The sequence below is a fragment of the Gymnoscopelus braueri genome (assembly GCF_963280865.1).
Source record: "Gymnoscopelus braueri genome assembly, chromosome: 4".
Taxonomy (NCBI): Eukaryota; Metazoa; Chordata; class Actinopteri; order Myctophiformes; family Myctophidae; genus Gymnoscopelus; species Gymnoscopelus braueri.
In genome coordinates this window covers 52227308-52233307 of record NC_137605.1, presented here as the reverse complement: position 1 = coordinate 52233307, position 6000 = coordinate 52227308, and positions in this window count along the sequence as shown.

The following is a 6000-nucleotide window of genomic DNA, read 5'->3' as shown; positions in this document are numbered from 1 at the left end:
TTTATATTCTGATAGTACTCATTGCTATAGAATGTTTGTTCAGTATCAGGAGTCTCCTTGTCTTTCCAGCTCTTTATTTAACAGAAAATGCATTCAGGTCAGGATACCAATTTTATCCAATCAGAATAGAGAAGTCAGGCAGGATAAAGATTAAACAAGTGAAATTGGAAGTGATGACACAAATAAATAAGCAGACAAAATTGGAACGGCGAACACTATGAAAATAAAGCTGATAAATGGATACTCTCTCCTGATTGGCTGGAATATTGTGACCTACCTGAACATTTATTTTCTGTTTATTAGAGCTGGAGAGACATGGAGGCTCCTATTACTGAACAAACACTGTGTTGCAACGATTACTATCAGAATATAGTTCTTTGACCTTTTAACAAAAAACTGTTTGTTTTAACCAAAAAAATATCACTTTAAGTCTGCATGACCCACATTATGCATCACGTGATTCGGTCTATACCTAGAATTCTGAAAGGCGATGCTAAAGGGATGCAGTGCTTTGACCGGTGAGGAAAGGAGGTCCTGACTAAGGGTTACCATGTGACCAGTTCAGTGAGAATAATTATGTTGGGATGGCCCCATGTTAAATTGTATACATACCTTTTATTAAGATGTTTATGTTGTGTTGAAAACAGGGAACAGACACGTGTCTTGCACAGATGTACAGTCTAGCGGACTGTTAGATAGTTCTATATTCTGATAGTACTCCTTTGTATACAGTAGAGTGTTTGTTCAGTATCAGGAGTCTCCATGTCTCTCCAGCTCTTTATTAAACAGAAAATGCAATCAGGTCACGATATTCATTTTATCCAATCAGTATAGAGAACTCAGACATGATACAGATTAAACAAATGAAATTGGAAGTGATGACACAAATAAATGAGCAGACAAAATTGGAACGGCAAACACTATAAAAATAAAGCTGATTAATGGGTACTCTATACTGATTGACTGAAATGTTGTCACCTACCTGAAAATTCATTTTCTGTTTATTAGAGCTGGAGAGACAAGGAGACTCCTGTTACTGAACAAACACTCTATAGCAATTATTACTATCAGAATATAGTTCTTTGACCTTTTAACAAAAAAAAATGTTTTAACCAAAGAATATTACTTTAAGTCTGTCGCTCTTCTAGCCGGTGCTACTGAATGAATGAAAACGCCCCAGAATGCATTGCGCACTTAAGGTGGGCAGGTGCAGATTACTCTTAAGGTGGAACATAACAATTGAAATAATAATGAACTTATATGATGGGAGCCTTTCCAACAATTTTACTCATTCAATTCTGAACCGATTCTTAAAATTTTAAATTCTCTATTAGCTGTGAAGGGCCTTCTTTCATGTCTATCAGTCATGAAACATTGGCGGGTCTCCATCGCGCATTTCAGGTGCGCGAGCAGCGCATATAGTATATCTTGTGGGTATCTTGTGGAGTTTCAGCTACTGTGCATCCCAGAAATATATAGCTTATAAGGCTTTGTAATTTGAAATTTGTAAGTAAATATGGTAACTCATTTAGATGTAGGCCTACGTAGGTTTATAGTTTCCCAAGGACTATAGCCGTTTCACTCATGATGCAATTTCTCTTTCATAACAGATACATACATGTGCCAGATAATCCCCACACCAAGAGAGTCAAAAAAGAAAAGACGTTGGATTGATGTACTTTATTTAGACATGAGACATGAGAAACAGTACATGGAAGTACAATTCACAATACAAGGTTTCAGTCATTCAGTCGGACTTCACTGTATAGGCTACTATAGTTGCCTTTTCATAAATGATATATTTTTGTATAGACTGAATGTTTCCTGTATCCTCATCTTGCGCTAATGCACACAAGTGTTTCACCAGGTTTTATTTGTGTTGTTTCTCATAAGCGTACTGTACATCCGTTGTCCGTCAACAACACAGCATTCTGTGCATTGACGCGCTGAGCGCTCAGTGCGTCGTTGACTCACTCTCCAGCCGCAACCCTATATTTATGCGAGCCCAGTACAAACATTGTCGCATAGTTGATGACGTCTGTGTCCACAGAAGAAACACTATGTGCATGCCGCCACCTATAGGATCGGGGGTATACATGCAAGTGTTCTCTGGTGCGATTGGATCTTGGGCAGTGTGAATGCTGGCCAGCCAAGCGTACTCGGGACCGGTTTGATTCAAACGGATCCAGTCTGAAACCGCCCTTAAACGCTGAAAGGCGATGCTAAAGGGATGCAGTGCTTTGACCGGTGAGGAAAGGAGGTCCTGACTAAGTGTTACCATGTGACTAGTTCAGTAAGAATAATTATGTTGGGGTGGACCGACGTTAAAGTTTACTTTTATTAAGATGTTTATGTCCTGTTAAAAACAGGGAACAGACACGTGTCGTTTACAGATGGACAATTAGACTGTTAGAGGAATTTTGTCTTTCATAGTCCAGTGTAGGTTGCATTGTATAATTCTCAGTGTTAAGGCCCAGTAACGTATGCGCTTCAGACGCATCAGTTGTTCACTTCCTTCCTATAACATTGTATTATCATGAAGTTTGTTCTGGTTGAAGGTCTGAATGCTGTTGGTTGTTTTTCCACTTTCTACAGTAGGCCTAAACTCCACAACATCTACAACACCTCCGACCACATCTCTTCCAGGAGCACATACCTCTGCCATCGTTCCACTGGTCTCTGACAAGCTAACAGCAGAGGGAGACATTCGACTGGTAAACGGAGGGAACACCACCTGCTCTGGCAGAGTGGAGATCTACTTCCGTGGACAGTGGGGGACAGTGTGTGATGATGCATGGGACCTGAATGATGCCCAGGTGGTGTGTAGACAGTTAGGGTGTGGTGGGGCCCTGTCAGCTCCAGCCAGTGCACGTTTTGGACCAGGCAGTGGGCACATCTGGTTGGATGAGGTCGGCTGCACAGGCAGTGAATCAGAGCTTGCGTGGTGCTCACAAATGTGGCCACAGTGAAGATGCTGGTGTTGTCTGTGATGAAGGTAAACATGAACACATTCTTTATTATGAACCACTGTGTCCCTCTGGCCTAAGAAAACAACAGTCTCTTGAACCATCCTCGCTAGGAAAGGTTTCACTGTACCCTAAAAACAAAAGCCTGGGCTATCTGTACTATGAACACCCCCCCCCCCCCCACCCACCCCTCTCTCTCTCATTCACAGAAGTCCAGAAGTGCTCTGTCGTTGTGGTTGTGGTTGTGTGTGTGAGTGTGTGTGTGTAGTTGTGTTCATGCTTGTACTGCTCATCATGTACAGATGGAAGACAAAGAGACAGCCTGGAGGTGAGTTAACTTCATACACATGTAGAGTCTGTGTTGTTAAAGTCCATGTGTTCTCTACCACTGTCATCATAGAGGTTGGTGTTGGTGGTTGGACTGGTGAAGGTGACCTCCTCATGTATCAGAGTGGCTCACTCTGATGGCTCACTCTGATCACTCACAGTGGCTCACTTTGCTCAAGGGTCACGGTGGCGTAGTCGGTAGCACTGTCTCCTCACAATGGCGCCTACCTCACTGCCTTCCTCACAGAACACGAGCTACTGGCGGCAAATACCATCTTCCGGAAGAGGATAGGAAAGAGGTGGACCTTCCGAGATAGAGCCACTGGTACGCTGAGACAGTTGGATTACATCCTTGTGAGGAAGAAGTGGAGGAACTCCATTATAAATGCAGAACCATACTCCACATTCAGTACTGTGGGCTCAGACCACCGAGTGGTCTCAATGAAGGTGCGTCTGAGCCTCAGGGCCCCCAAACCAAGCCCCAGGATCCGGTATAACTGGAAAGCGCTCTCCAGCGACCCTGGCCTCCAAACCAGGTACACAGAGGAGGTGAGGAAGCGATTCCAGCAGCTGGATATGGGAGCGGATCCCAGCAGCGAATACATGCGTTTCGTTGCTGCCAACGAGGAGGCGACCAAACTGTGTGTACCCATGATGGAGAGAGTCCGTACCTCCCTGCGATCCAAGCACCCAGGGGTGGTAGCGGCACGGCGGAAGATGGAGGAAGCCCGTCTCATATTTGAGAAGGAGCCAACTGTGGAGAGACGTATGGAGCTGAATGAAGCCAAGCATCTTCTGTTCAACACATACGACACCATCAAAGGGGAGGAGCTGATGGAGAAAGTGCAGAGAGTGCAGGAAGCGCAGGGTGACCAGAAATATGGAGAGGCCTGGAGGGTCATCAACGAGATGACTGGGAGGAAGAGGACCAAGGAGGGACAGGTCAAGGGACATAGCCCTGAGGAGAGGGTAAAGACCTGGTTCAGCCACTTCCAGAGGCTGCTGGGAGAGTCGGCAGAAGCAGTTGCGGAAGATATGCCGCCAGTCCTCCCGGACCTGGAAATCGATGATGGTCCCTTCACGCCTGGAGAGCTCGCCAGGGCGAAAACCACAGTGAAAGTGGGAAAAAGTCCCGGTCCAGATGGCATTCCCCCAGAGGTCCTGAAGAACTGTGATCTCGACGACATCATTCTAGAGTTCTGTAACCTTGCCCTGTTGCATCGGCTGCCTGACATGTGGTCTCTGTCAAACATCATCCCAGTGCCCAAATCCGGGGACCTCTCAAATCCGGACAACTACCGAGGCATCAGTCTGACCTGCATCATTGCTAAAGCTTACAACCGCATGATCCTAAACAGGGTCCGGCAAGCAATTGACCCTCACCTGAGGGAGAATCAGAACGGCTTCCGAGAGGGACGAACTACAACAGCTCAGATCTTGGCACTTAGGAGAATGATTGAGGAGGTAAAGAGGGACAACCTGACTGCAGTCCTATGCTTTATAGACTTCAAAAAGGCATTTGACACGATCCACCGAGGCATGATGGTGAAGATCCTGAAGGCATACCGGATTCCTCCCAACCTACTCCGAGCAATAGAGTCCATGTACGCAGGAACAAGGGCCAAGGTGGTGACCCCAGACGGCAACAGCGAGGAGTTTGACATCCTGGCTGGGGTTATGCAAGGGGATACACTAGCCCCCTTTCTCTTCATTATAGTCCTCGATTATGCGCTCAGGAAAGCAATCAGTGGGCGAGAGCAGGAACTTGGCTTCACACTAACGCCAAGGAAGTCGAGGCGACACCCCGCAGTGGTCCTCACAGACCGTGACTATGCGGATGACATCAGTTTGCTCTCTGACAACGTGGAACAAGCACAAGAACTACTGAACAGGGTAGAGCTAGAGTGCGCCAAGGTCGGCCTCAGGCTAAACGCCAAGAAAACTGAGGTCCTCACCTACAACGTTCCACCAGAACATCAACCTCTGACTACAGCAGGAGGCACTGTGCTGAAAGAAGTCGAGGACTTCAAATACCTGGGCTCATGGGTCAACTCAACTGAGCGAGATCTTAAAGTGAGGAAGGCACTTGCATGGAGGGCCCTGAATGGCATGACCAGTGTATGGAACTCCAATCTCCCCCGCCAAATCAAACTCAGCTTCTTCTACGCGACAGTAGAGTCCGTTCTTCTCTATGGCAGTGAATGCTGGACCCTGAAACCAGCCCTTGAGAAGTCCCTGGACGGGTCCTACACCAGGATGCTGCGTGCAGTGCTTAACATCAGCAAGAGTGCGCATGTTACCAACAGAATCCTGTATGAGGGAATACCAAGGGTGAGCGAGAAGATTGCTGTAAGGAGAATGAGACTAGCAGGACACTGCCAAAGGCACCGAGAGCTGCCAGCCAGCAAACTGGTGCTGTGGGAACCAACACATGGGCACCGGTCAAGAGGACGCCCCACACTAACATATGTGGACACGCTCAAGAAGGATGCAGGAGCCCATAGCACCAATGAGCTGGCCATATGTATGGAGAGTCGGGATGACTGGAAGCAACGATGGAGGGCTCGTCTGAGGACGACCTAGAGAGAGTGATTGGATAAAATTGGTATCCTGAGCTGAAAATATTTAATGAAGAGCTGGAGAAACACGGAGACTCCTGTTTCTGAACAAACACTCTATAGCAATGAGTACTAATCAGAAAATAGAG